Below are 15171 nucleotides of genomic sequence, written 5' to 3' on the forward strand. Positions count from 1 at the left end.
ACCTAACTGTACTCACCTAGTTGTGGTTATAGGGGTCGATTCACAGCTTCTGGCCTCGCCTCTTCACTAGGTCACTCTTCCTGCTCCATGAGCTTTATCATACCTTTTCGTAAAGCTATGTATGGATTCTGCTTCCACTACATCATTTCCCAGACTATTCCACTTCCTGACAACTCTGTGACTGAAGAATTACTTCCTAACATCCCTGTGATCATTTGAGTCTTCAACTTCCAATTGTGACCCCTTGTTGTTCTGTCCCATCTCTGGAAAATCCTGTCTCTGTCCACCTTGTCGATTCCTCTCAATATTTTGTATGTCGTTATCATATCCCCCCTATCTCTCCTGTCCTCCAGTATTGTCCGGTCGATTTCCCTTAAAGTCTCCTCGTAGGACATGCTCTTTAGCTCTGGGACTATCAAACCTCAGCACTTTATCTAATTTCTTGACGTACTTGACCAGGTGTTGGTTCCAAAATGTTGCTGTATACTCCAATATGGCCATGACGTACACGATGCACAGAGTCTTGAATGATTCCTTACTGAGTTATCGGAACGCTATTCTTAGGTTTGCCAGGGACCCATATGTTGCAGCAGTTATCTGGTTAATGTACGCCTTTGGATATGTGCTCGGTATTATACTCACCCCAAGATCCTTTTCCTTGAGTGCGGTTTGCAGTCTTTGGCCACCTAGCCTATACTCTGCGGTCTTCTTTGCCTTCCCCGATCGTCATGACTTTGCATTTGGCGGGGTTAAATTCGAGGAGCCAGTTGCTGGACCAGGCTTCCAGCCTGTCCAGGTCTCTTTGTAGTCCTGCCTGGTCCTTATCTGATTTAATTCTTATTAACTTCACATCATCTGTAAACAGCGACACTTCTGAGTCTATCACCTCCGTTATGTCATTTACATGTGTGTGTGTGTGTGTGTGTGAGTGTGTGTATGTGTGTATGTGTGTGTGTGTGTGTGTGTGTGTGTGTGTGTGTATGTGTGTATGTGTGTGTGTGTGTGTGTGTGTGTGTGTGTGTGTGTGTGTGTGTGTGTGTGTGTGTATGTGTGAGTGTGTGTATGTGTGTGTGTGTGTGTGTGTGTGTGTGTGTGTATGTGTGAGTGTGTGTATGTGTGTATGTGTGTGTGTGTGTGTGTGTGTGTGTGTGTGTTTGTGTGTGTTTGTGTGTGTTTGTGTGTGTATGTGTTCTCCCTTTCCTAACATATTGATCATACATTGTGTTAATAATTAAACACCATCGTGTGCCGATATAGTTGAACTTTACAGTGTTGTTGAAGGAATGTAAGTTGCACCAAAAATACTCTCTTAACTGCAACTTGAAAACAAATTCGTTGCGTCCAAAAAGAATTCCTTCGTATTTGAAGTTTGTCAGATTTAAAAAGCCTATCGACTGCTCATGGGTCATTAAGACTTAGACATCCTTGGATGGTACTGTAGCGACGCTTTCATTTATGGCTGGGACGGTCTCTCCTTGTGCTATTATATATATCTTCTTGGGAGGTGGACCAGTAAGTCCACGGAAGTTCGTGGTTAATGGCCATCAGCTCCAGGAAGCTGGTTAAGGTTACGTACACACGAGACGCGTGTAACATTTACTGTCAATTCTCTTATCCTTGACTGGGGTAGTGATAGGCTTAAAACCCAGGTTAGGTTAGGTAAAGTTTTATCAGGAAACAGGACAAGTGTTTCCTAACGAGGGTCTTAGTCATATGATGACCCGCAGTTGGAGCTTTTGGTCATCTGACCGAGGCCTTCCCCTGGCTTACCGGTTCACCCTTTTAAAAGTTATGGTCATAGTTATAACATTTTTATAGGTTAACCTTACTGACCAATATACTAATTTAAGAGAGAAGTAAAAATGGGATAAGAAAGGCTAAACACGACTATGAAATTAAAGTTGCTGATGAATTAAAAACTAATCCAAAAGCGTTCTTTCAAGTGTACAGGATATAAATCAGGGAAAAAATGGGACCACTGAGAAGTGGGGATGGACAGCTGACTGAAAATGAACAGAAAATGTGGTCTCTATATAATGGTTATTTCTTGTCAGTTTTTACACAGTAAGACATAAATGATATCCCAGAAATTGACAATTATAAACTTCCTGAAGAAAACCAATTAAGGAATATTACTGTCACGAGGGAAATGGTTATCAAACAGGTAGATAAACTGAAGCAAAAAAAGTCCCCGGGACCCGATGAATTATTTTCAAGAGTGCTTAAGGAATGCAAGTTGGAACTTAGTCAGCCATTAACAAACGTGTTTAATGCGTCCATCCAATCTGGTGTTGTGCCAGAGATGTGGAAGATGGCTAATGTTATTCCTATATTTAAATCAGGGGATAAGTCCATTCTTTCAGATTACTGTCCAATAAACCTGACGTCTATAGTAGGCAAATTATTAGATTCAATTATAGCTGATATTATTGGAGGTCATCTCGAGGAGCATAATTTAATTAAAGAATCTCAGCATGGGTTCACGAGAGGTCGTTTCTGCCTGACAAGTTTACTGACGTTCTTCAATAAAAAATTTGAGGCAGTAGACAGTGATGAAGAGTATGGTGATGTGTATTTGGATTTCAGAAAAACCTTTGATAGAGTACATTACAAAAGACTTAAGAAAAGTGGCAGCTCATGGTATAGGAGGTTAGGTTCTAGCATGGATAGAGGCATGGCTTACCAACAGAAAGCAGTGTCCATTAATGGGGTTAAATCTGAATGGGTACTGGTCACTAGTGGTGTTCCACAAGGATCAGTTTTATTCCCATTGTTGTTCACAATTTACTTTAATGACCTTGATGAAGGAATTACGAGTGACATGAGCAAATTTGCTGATGATACAAAAATAGGCCGAATTATTGATTCTGAGGAGGATACCAATGAACTCCAGGAGGATGTGGACAAATTAATGTCTTGGACTGAAAAGTGGAAGATGAAGTTCAATGTGGGCAAGTGTAAGGTTCTAGTCCATGAAGTTATAAACTGGGTGAAGTAGAGCTTGATCATATAGTATGTGAAAAATACTTGGGAGTTATGGTAAGCAGAAATCTAAAGCCAAGACAGCAGTGCCTAAGTGTGCGCAACAAGTCTAACATATCACTAGGATTTATTTCAAAAAGTATAAAAAACAGAAGTCCAAAAGTTATTTTACAGCTCTATACATCACTAGTGAGTGTAATAAATGGTTTTCAAAACCGGCAAGTTGAAGATTGAGACACTTATGCAACATAAGGGAATCTTTATTAAGGAAACGTTTCGCCACACAGTGGTTTCATCAATCCAATACAAAGCAGAGAGAGGGTAAAGAGAGGAGGAGTTTGAGGTAATCATTCCCTCAGCCTGAGAAGTGGTTTATATACTGTAGTCAGGTGAGTGGAAGCAGAAGGAGGCGGGATCACAGTGGAACCATCAAGTAGTGTAAGTAGGTCTTCGTCCAAATGTTGAACAAATATTGAAGAATTCCTTCCAGGGGTTGTGTGCCCTGTATGATTCTTATTCCTTCAACCTTTATGGGTATCGGCAGAAAATTTCGTCACTTTGTAAATAATTTTCACGTTTTCCTGTTTTTTTTCAGAGTAATTTGAAGGGATCTTTGTATAAGGAAGCAAGAATCGTTCTCACGTTGGGATGAGCTCCGGCACGGTTAACCAGAGCGGAAATCTAGTCTTGTTTACGGCTTTACTGGACCGCTAAATCACGCCACGAGTCTGGCATTACTAAACACAAGTATGAAGAAAGTTTAGACATACGTCCAAGACTTGTAAGGTATAAAGTCCTATGTATCACCTAGGAGGGCTGATTTCGAACACGTTTCGCCCTCTAGTGGCTTCTTCTATGCAATGGATTGAAATAAAACCCCCAAGTGGGTAAACATCTTCATCAACAGAAATGTCCCAAGTTTTCCATGCTTGTAAAATATCAGTATTGTTACTTAATACCAGGTACCATTAAGACTTATAACCGTGTGGTTTGTGATACCTTGAAGGCTTAAGACAACCATGTTACCATTAATACCTAGATCTGTTTATTAAAGATTTACAGCAACCAAGTTGTTGTCTGAGGACCATGTAACATTTATTCTCGTCTTGATTTGAATACTTATTTGTGTCTGGGGTTTCACTGGTACCATCGTGTTTATTGTATTAGATGACCCTCAGTCCGGTGCCTGTGTTAATTTACACTGGCACTGATGCCAACACTCTCTCCCCCAGCAGTTCTAATAATATTTTAATCCCTGATAATTAATGTCGCTCATAGACACAATAATCTGCTATTTTTTATTATTATTAAAGATTCGCCGGTATTCTCCCGGCCCGGGCCTTCTCCAAGTGATGGCCCGGCCTTGGCTCCCCCTCTAGGGAGTGTCTGAGACCTAAGTCTCCCATGGGAGGAGGTACAAGTACCTCCTCATCTTTGGGACCAACTGTCCCCAGGCCTAGCCACATTCCCCGCCCTCACGGGGCTCGTAGGGAGAAGCTAGGCCTCTCTGGTCTGCCATCCCCGCCCCAAGGAAGCTAATGGGAATGGCAGTCTTGTGAGCTGCAAGCTCTGGCTCAGGCACCTACCCTGCCCTAGAAGGGTTGGGCATGGTGTCGATCCAATCTGCTATTATTATTATTATTATTATTATTATTATTATTATTATTATTATTATTATTATTATTATTATTATTATTATTATTATTATTATTATTCCATAGGCTCATACCTTGTGATCTAAACCTTCTTGATTATACGACTGATCTTCAACTCTCTGAGGCAGTGTTAAGCGTTCAAGCATAATGAATGAAATGTAACGTTAGTTTTGTTTACATTCGTGAAATAATCCCTCCCCCCCAAAAAAAAAAAATCGCTAAATATTCTATATTAGCATCGATGGGATATTTGCGCTTTTGTAGTCAATTTTTCTATAACATACATCGTTCAAGACTTACAGCAACCAGTCCATAAAACTTCTTCCGTCGATGATGTATTTGCTAGTTATTTCAAAAATTTTCTTATGAATCTCATAAATATCTTGTTGGCAACAGTTATTCCATACCCACTCTGTGGGCAATAATTATCTCACACCATTTCTACGGGCAGTAGTAGCCTCATACCCATCCAGTTGGAAGTAGTAATCCCGTTCCTAGTCAGCGGGTAGTGATCACCTTATATCTGTTCTGTGAGTAGAAGTCAAAATATTACAGAAGTAAATAATGGGTCCAGGATCGGGGTTCTAAACGTATGTTGACGTATGATCTAAAACACCTTCATCCAAGTCCACTGTGAAGAGGCTGGTCGGGATGGCTGTGTTCCACTCGTCCCAGAGTGTAAACTCGGGGTTGAGGATATATTAGAGTGAAGCGAGCAACCAGTGAGTTAGTCACAGTGATGAGTGAAGCGGGCATCCTGTGAGTCAGTCACAGTGATGAATGAAGCGAGCAACCTGTGAGTCACTCACAGTGATGAGTGAAGAGGGCAACTTGTGAGTCAGTCACAGTGATGAGTGAAGCGGGCAACCTGTGAGTCAGTCACAGTGATGAGTGAAGAGTGCAACCTGTGAGTCAGTCACAGTGATGAGTGAAGGCGGCGCCGTCCTCAGTCACTAACAGCCAGGTACTCAATTTACCGATACATGAACATGGACAGCAGTGCCTTGTGGAAACACGTCCTAATGTTTTCCAACCGTACCTGGGAATCGATCCCCGGATCTCAGTGTGTGAGTTGAGTGCGCTAGCGATCGAGTTACAGGACACCTACATACATCTACAGTTATGTTAACATTCAACATGCATTATGTAGTTATGTTAACATTCAACAAATTAACATCTTGCATTGCCAAAAATTTTTTATAATGAATGTAATTAGAATAAACTTAACTGCAATAAGCCTAATTATAATAAATTTTTACTATGAACTTAAATGCAAAAAAAAGGTTATTTACAAGAAACTTAATTACAATAAATATCAAGTATGACTTAATTGCAATAAACATGGAATATAACTGTGGGACTTCGTAACACAGTTATACTCGAGCGATGAGGAAGTATCGAGGTGAACATGTCTCAGTTTGATGAGGAAGTATCGAGGTGGACATGTCTCAGCTTGATGAGGAAGTATCGAGGTGGACATGTCTCAGCTTGATGAGGAAGTATCGAGGTGGACGTGTCTCAGCTTGATGAGGAAGTATCGAGGTGGACATGTCTCAGCTTGATGAGGAAGTCTCGAGGTGGACATGTCTCAGCTTGATGAGGAAGTATCGAGGTGGACATGTCTCAGCTTGATGAGGAAGTATCGAGGTGGACATGTCTCAGCTTGATGAGGAAGTATCGAGGTGGACGTGTCTCAGCTTGATGAGGAAGTATCGAGGTGGACATGTCTCAGCTTGATGAGGAAGTCTCGAGGTGGACATGTCTCAGCTTGATGAGGAAGTATCGAGGTGGACATGTCTCAGCTTGATGAGGAAGTATCGAGGTGGACATGTCTCAGCTTGATGAGGAAGTATCGAGGTGGACGTGTCTCAGCTTGATGAGGAAGTATCGAGGTGGACATGTCTCAGCTTGATGAGGAAGTCTCGAGGTGGACATGTCTCAGCTTGATGAGGAAGTATCGAGGTGGACATGTCTCAGCTTGATGAGGAAGTATCGAGGTGGACATGTCTCAGCTTGATGAGGAAGTATCGAGGTGGACATGTCTCAGCTTGATGAGGAAGTATCGAGGTGGACATGTCTCAGCTTCAACGATCGTCACTTGAATATTCCATAATGGTGAGATCAATGTATTGGTGTCACGTTGGAACCCCTGTACACACCAGCCTGGTCACCTTGAAAATATGATGTACACTGTGGCCACGGTGGACCAGTAATGTACACTGTGGCCACGGTGGACCAGTAATGTACACTGTGGCCACGGTGGACCAGTAATGTACACTGTGGCCACGGTGGACCAGTAATGTACACTGTGGTCACAGAGGACCAGTAAAGTGCACTGTCGTCACAGTGGACCAGTAAAGTTCACTGTGGTCACAGAGGACCAGTAATGTACACTGTTCTCACGGTGGAGCAGAAATGTAAACTGTGCAGTTTCATCCGCCTTAAAATAAGCGATCATCATTGGTTTGTCATACCTTGTTTGGAAGCTTCGTATTATTCATCTCATTTTCCTCGCGGATGCGAAAATGGCACTGATGTGATTCATGAAAGTGAGATCCTTTGACAAAGTGTTTCATGTTAGTTTCTCTCTCTCTACTGAGTGATTGGGTTTATTTTAATACTTTGTTCCAGTTTTTATTTCCTCAAATTTTCTCAAACGGGGTAATTGAAATTTTTTTCTCATTGAACATCATAATGATACTGCGATTTACTGGACGACTTGTTTTATATCAGCTTGGATATTTGCTGTGTTATCACTGGATATCACTGTTTTGCAAATTGTGCTAACGTCTCCAAAGGATGATACGGTGCTTTGATTTATGTCCCCTATGTCTGATACAAGGCTGAGGGAGAGGATGGGATGCCTGTACTTTGCCTTGTGGAGAAGCATTTCATTGTACCAGTAATCTTACTATATAAAAATGGTTATGTGGAAATATAAACACATATGCAGTTTAATGTGATCCTTTATTGACAACGTTTCACCCACACAGTGGGCTTTTTCAAGTCACACACAGATCTACCTGGGGTGGAAGGTACGGGAGTATTTATAGTCATGTTCAGAATGTTGAGGTCAGGTGGAGAATGCTGCATCTGATGATCTACCGGATGGAGTTATAGAACACTGCAGAAGGTCTGCTCACAACTTGTCCAATACCCCTGCCAAGCTATCAAAGACTATAACTCCACCCGGTAGATCATCAGATGCAGCATTCTCCACCTGACCTCAACATTCTGAACATGACTATAAATACTCCCGTACCTTCCACCCCAGGTAGATCCGTGTGTGACTTGAAAAAGCCCACTGTGTGGGTGAAACGTTGTCAATAAAGGATCACATTATACTGCATATGTATTTATATTTCCACTGTGTAGGTATTTGATACCATTTATTTCCATAAAAATGGTTATAAGTAATGCCATATTTTTTAGAGGGGTGGACCGGTAAGCCAGCGGAACACTAAGAGTTGAGTCAGGAAACACTTGTCCTGTTTCCTGACGAATCTTACCTAACTGTGGCAGTCTCTGACTTAACTGTTTACTATAACAATTTTACGTTCTGTTGGTTAAAAAGTTCAAAGTACATCTGCCAACTTTCCAGTCACGCCCTCTGACACGCATTTTGTGCACTGTTGCACAATGACCACACTTGTCAAAGGCATTTGTAAAGTCTGCGTATACAATATCCGCATTTTATTTGTCAGTCATGGCATCAAAGATACACAAATAACCCGCACATAAAAGAGAGAAGCTTACGACGACGTTTCGGTCCGACTTGGACCATCAAAGACCATGTCAGAGTGGTCCAGCTAGAGGCAGGAGCGACCAGCTCTAAACCCAGGCAGCCCTGGGTTGTGCAGTCCCTGCTCTAAACCCAGGCAGCTTTGGGTTGTGCAGTCCCTGCTCTAAACCCAGGCAGCCCTGGGTTGTGCAGTCCCTGCTCTAAACCCAGGCAGCTTTGGGTTGTGCAGTCCCTGCTCTAAACCCAGGCAGCCCTGGGTTGTGCAGTCCCTGCTTTAAACCCAGGCAGCCCTGGGTTGTGTAGTCCCTGCTCTAAACCCAGGCAGCCCTGGGTTGTGCAGTCCCTGGTTTAAACCCAGGCAGCCCTGGGTTGTGCAGTCCCTGGTTTAAACCCAGGCAGCCCTGGGTTGTGTAGTCCCTGCTCTAAACTCAGGTAGCCCTGGATTGTGCAGTCTCTGCTCTAAACTAATGCAACCCTGGGTTATGCAGTCCCTGCTCTAAACTCATGCAGCCCTGAGTTGTGCAGTCCCTGCTATAAATTCATGTAGCCCTGGGTTGTGCAGTCCCTGTGTTTGGTAATATTCCTACTTAAAAACCCCTCAAACAGTTTGATACTAAGGGATGTCAGTGCTTTACGGCTTTAGTTCTAAAGTATTGCTTTGCTGTCACCTTTGTGGAGTGGGGCAGTATCCATTGTATTTAACGACTGTGGGATGCTGCACTATTGCCACTGTGGAACGGTAATGTACACTGAGGTCACAGTGTAACAGTAATGTGCACTGTGGTCACAGTGTAACAGTAATGTACACTGTGGTCACAGTGTATCAGTATTATACACAGTGGTCAAAGTGTATCAGTATTGTACACTGTGGTCGTGGTGTAACAGTAATGTATACTGTGGTCACAGTGTAACAGTAATGTACACTGCTCACAGTGTAACAGTAATGTGCACTATGGTCACAGTGTAACAGTAATGTACACTGTGGCCGTGTTGTAACAGTTATGTACACTGTGGTCACAGTGTAACAGTAATGTACACTGTGGTCACAATGCAACAGTAATGTACACTGTGGTCACAGTGTAACAGTAATGTACACTGTGGTCACAGTGTAACAATAATGTACACTGTGGTCGTGCTGTAACAGTAATGTACACTGTGGTCACAGTGTAACAGTAATGTGCACTATGATCACAGTGCAACAGTAATGTACACTGTGGTCACAGTGTAAGAGTAATGTACACTGTGGTCACAGTGTATCAGTACTGTACACTGTGGTCACTGTGTATCAGTATTGTACACTGTGGTCACTGTGTATCAGTATTGCACACTGTGGTCACTGTGTATCAGTATTGCACACTGTGGTCGTGGTGTAACAGTAATGTGTACTGTGGTCACAGTGTAACAGTAATGTACACTCTGGTAGTGTTGTAACAGTTATGTACACTGTAGTCACAGTGTAACAGTTATGTACACTGTGGTCACAATGCAACAGTAATGTACACTGTGGTCACAGTGTAGCAGTAATGTGCACTATGGTCACAGTGTAACAGTAATGTACACTGTGGTCACAGTGTAACAGTAATGTTTACTGTGGTCACAGTGTAACAGTAATGTATACTGTGGTCGTGTTGTAACAGTTATGTACACTGTGGTCACAGTGTAACAGTAATGTTTACTGTGGTCACAGTGTAACAGTAATGTACACTGTGGTCACAGTGTAACAGAAATGTACACTATGGTCACAGTGTAACAGTAATGTATACTGTGGTCGTGTTGTAACAGTTATGTACACTGTGGTCACAGTGTGACAGTAACGTTTACTGTGGTCACAGTGTAACAGTAATGTATACTGTGGTCGTGTTGTAACAGTTATGTACACTGTGGTCACAGTGTGACAGTAACGTTTACTGTGGGCACAGTGTAATAGTAATGTACACTGTGGTCACAGTGTAACAGTAACGTTTACTGTGGTCACAGTGTGACAGTAATGTACACTGTGGTCACAGTGTATCAGTATTGTACACTGTGGTCACTGTGTATCAGTATTGTACACTGTGGTCACAGTGTAACAGTAATGTACACTGTGGTCACAGTGTAACAGTAATGTATACTGTGGTCACAGTGTAACAGTAATGTATACTGTGGTCACAGTGTAACAGTAATGTATACTGTGGTCACAGTGTATCAGTATTGTACACTGTGGTCACTGTGTATCAGTATTGTACACTGTGGTCACTGTGTATCAGTATTGTACACTGTGGTCACTGTGTATCAGTATTGTACACTGTGGTCACTGTGTATCAGTATTGTACACTGTGGTCACTGTGTATCAGTATTGTACACTGTGGTCACAGTGTAACAGTAATGTACACTGTGGTCACAGTGTATCAGTATTGTACACTGTGGTCACTGTGTATCAGTATTGTACACTGTGGTCACTGTGTATCAGTATTGTACACTGTGGTCACTGTGTATCAGTATTGTACACTGTGGTCACTGTGTATCAGTATTGTACACTGTGGTCACTGTGTATCAGTATTGTACACTGTGGTCACAGTGTAACAGTAATGTACACTGTGGTCACAGTGTATCAGTATTGTACACTGTGGTCACTGTGTATCAGTATTGTACACTGTGGTCACTGTGTATCAGTATTGTACACTATGGTCACAGTGTAACAGTAATGTACACTGTGGTCACTGTGTATCAGTATTGTACACTGTGGTCACTGTGTATCAGTATTGTACACTGTGGTCACAGTGTAACAGTAATGTACACTGTGGTCACTGTGTATCAGTATTATACACTGTGGTCACAGTGTAACAGTAATGTACACTGTGGTCACTGTGTAACAGTAATGTACACTGTGGTCACAGTGTATCAGTATTGTACACTGTGGTCACAGTGTAACAATAATGTACACTGTGGTCACTGTGTATCAGTATTGTACACTGTGGTCACTGTGTATCAGTATTGTACACTGTGGTCACTGTGTAACAGTATTGTACACTGTGGTCACTGTGTATCAGTATTGTACACTGTGGTCACTGTGTATCAGTACTGTACACTGTGGTCACTGTGTATCAGTATTGTACACTGTGGTCGTGGTGTAACAGTAATGTGTACTGTGGTCACAGTGTAACAGTAATGTACACTGTGGTCGCAGTGTAACAGTAATGTACACTGTGGTCGCAGTGTAACAGTAATGTACACTGGTCGTGTTGTAACAGTTATGTACACTGTGGTCACAGTGTAACAGTAATGTACACTGGTCGTGTTGTAACAGTTATGTACACCGTGATCACAGTGTAACAGTAATGTACACTGTGGTCACAATGCAACAGTAATGTACACTGTGGTCACAGTGTAACAGTAATGTACACTGGTCGTGTTGTAACAGTTATGTACACCGTGATCACAGTGTAACAGTAATGTACACTGTGGTCACAATGCAACAGTAATGTACACTGTGGTCACAGTGTAACAGTAATGTACACTGTGGTCACAATGCAACAGTAATGTACACTGTGGTCACAGTGTAACAGTAATGTACACTGTGGTCACAGTGTAACAGTAATGTACACTGTGGTCACAGTGTAACAGTAATGTACACTGTGGTCACAGTGTAACAGTAATGTACACTGTGGTCACAGTGTAACAGTAATGTACACTGTGGTCACAATGCAACAGTAATGTACACTGTGGTCACAGTGCAACAGTAATGTACACTGTGGTCACAGTGTAACAGTAATGTACACTGTGGTCACAATGCAACAGTAATGTACACTGTGGTCACAGTGTAACAGTAATGTACACTGTGGTCACAGTGCAACAGTAATGTACACTGTGGTCACAGTGTAACAGTAATGTACACTGTGGTCACAATGCAACAGTAATGTACACTGTGGTCACAGTGTAACAGTAATGTACACTGTGGTCACAATGCAACAGTAATGTACACTGTGGTCACAGTGTAACAGTAATGTACACTGTGGTCACAGTGCAACAGTAATGTACACTGTGGTCACAGTGTAACAGTAATGTACACTGTGGTCACAATGCAACAGTAATGTACACTGTGGTCACAGTGTAACAGTAATGTACACTGTGGTCACAGTGTAACAGTAATGTACACTGTAGTCGTGGTGTAACAGTAATGTACACTGTGGTCACAGTGAGACAATAATGTACACTGGTCACAGTGTAACAGTAATGTACACTGTGGTCACAGTGAGACAATAATGTACACTGGTCACAGTGTAACAGTAATGTACACTGGGTCGCGGTGTAGCAGTAATATACACTGTAGGTTATTGTTGGTCAGGGCACGCAGCCTGAGACGAGGCATTAATATTTGAGTGAAGCTGTGAATGGATCATTGTAAGCTTCTTGAAGCATAATAAGGAGTTCTCCTCTGAATGCGCAACAATATATTAACCCAGAGGTAATCAATTTCCGGCTATTTTAGGAAACAAACTTGACTTCACCTTTGTGTGAGCGTAAATAATTGTGATCTTAATACAATGTAAAACACATGTATCATACGTGGTAGAGTACTTAGCTCTAATGTTGGTGTGTGGCTCTTGGGGTGAGAGATATTTGTTATGTCTGTTTCACACAAGGGCTTTAACAAGCTTAAGTTAGGATTTCCTCGCTCTGTTACCGAGATGAGAGCTGTTACCCACCTTAGCTCATTGGAAAGCCTTTTTATTGTTATGAGACATACAAATATGGAACAGGATGAAGTCGGAGCCATCTAATGGATCAGCAATTTCAATTGATTAGCTGATTTTATTTCGTTGATATTATGCTATACGATCATGTTCCAGACTCGAGTCATCCTAAGAATAAATGATATCAGATGGAGTGATGTTCTGGAGGTTACAGTCAGAGGAACGAAGTTGCTGCTTGCTGCCCGTCTTGTTGTGTAGAAGCTCACTGCTTACTGTCCTCGGAGTGGAGCCAAGCGTGGTACTTTGACAATATTGGCCTTGTACATAACAGTAAGGCCACCCACATCCCTCCGGTATCGAAGGCTCTGCTGAAATGACAGATCTATCCAGGGTGGGTCCAGGCGAGAGATGAGTCGAATTGCTCTGTTCTCTGTTCTGTCAAGAAGTCGTAGATGAGACGGAGGGCAGGCAGTCCAAGAAAGTGGAGCATACTCAAGGTGTGAGCGTACATGTGCCTCGTACAGAATCTTGCAACCTCTACTGTGGAGCAGATGCATGATACGTAGAAGTGCTGTAAGGTTCCTGGCTGCCTTGTTTGCAAGATTTGCAACGTGGCTCTTCATGGTCAGTTCGGAGTCAAATTTCACCCCTAGAGATCATCATTTGTGTTGTTTTTTCAGGAGCAAATGTTACCTGCCACCGTTTACCCCAGGCTGACATAGTAAGTAATAAGTAAGTTTATTCAGGTATACACAAATACAGTTACATAGATTATCATACATAGCAGCATATGTGTAGAGAACCTGGGATAACCCAAAAAAGTCAGACAAAGTAACTTATTTCCATTGGGGTCCTTTTAATACCTTATTATTATACAATATAGGAGATAATATCTTATTATTATACTATAAATGATATATGTTAGGAATAAGGTAAAAAGTTATTTACATTTACATGTGTGTTAATTAAAAAAATATAAATTCATTCTCCTTCCTTTTTGTCGCTATATTCATTAGGTATAGAAGCCTGAGCTTGCTACCATCTGCAGCTCATAAGACCGCCATCCCCACGAGCCCCTTTGAGGCTGGGTAGATGGCAGACCAGAGGCCTAGCTTCTCCCTACGAGCCCCGTGAGGGCGGGGAATGTGGCTAGGCCTGGGGACACTTGGTCCCAAAGATGAGGAGGTACTTGTACCTCCTCCCATGGGGGACTTAAGTCTCAAGACACTCCCCAGATAGGGAGCCAAGGCCGGGTCACCACTACTTGGAAAAGACCCAGGCCGGGAGAATACCGGCGAAGAAAAAAAAATTCATTAGGTAACTTTTGGCTCTCTTCTTGAACTGGCTCATGCTATGACTGGCTTTGACATGTGCGGGTAGTCTGTTCCATTCCTTTATTGCTGTACAATAAAAGGTGTTTGAAGCCTGGCCACTGACTGTGGGTACTACAAAGTTGTGCTCTCTCCCCCTAGTACTATGATTGCTTTGGTTCCCAACCTTGACAAAATTAGCAGCAAGATATTCTGGACACTATTTGTGATCAATTTTATAAACTTGATTTAACTTCAGTTGTTTTACTCTGCCATCAACATTCAGTATATCCAATTGTTGCAATTCATCCTGGCCTAAATGTTCTCTTGGACCAGGTCCAGGAGGAATCTTACCATTTTGTTCTGGGTGATTTGTAATTTTTGTTTTGTTTTATTATTTTTTTTTGTCAAGGCAGAGTACCATGAAGAGCAAGCGTAGTCCATATGACATTGTATAAGAGGTAGACATAGGGTCCTGCGAGCCTCAGTATAGCTACACGCTGGTGATTGATATAACTTGGAGCAGCTGGCATTTCCTCTGTTGAATAAGTAAATGTCAGGGTACAGTCGTCGGCATATGCGTGGACTTCTAGGATTATATGAAGGTCATTGAAGTAGACATTCCATAACAATTGTCCCAGCACACTTCCCTGTGGAACACTTGCCCTAAATGGATGTTTTGCTAACTCTGTCCCATTGAGAACTACACATCTCTCTCTCTCTCTCTCTCTCTCTCTCTCTCTCTCTCTCTCTCTCTCTCTCTCTCTCTCTCTCTCTCTCTCTCTCTCTCTCTCTCTCTCTCTCTCTCT

At 42.3% G+C, this 15171-nt stretch overlaps 1 protein-coding gene across 1 annotated transcript in view; it reads left to right on the forward strand.

The window, feature by feature from the left end:
* LOC138853056 (uncharacterized) overlaps positions 1 to 15171 on the forward strand; it is a 104206-nt gene that overhangs the window by 67180 nt on the left and 21855 nt on the right. The window lies entirely within an intron of this gene.

This window comes from Cherax quadricarinatus, chromosome 21 (assembly GCF_038502225.1).
Source record: "Cherax quadricarinatus isolate ZL_2023a chromosome 21, ASM3850222v1, whole genome shotgun sequence".
NCBI lineage: Eukaryota > Metazoa > Arthropoda > Malacostraca > Decapoda > Parastacidae > Cherax > Cherax quadricarinatus.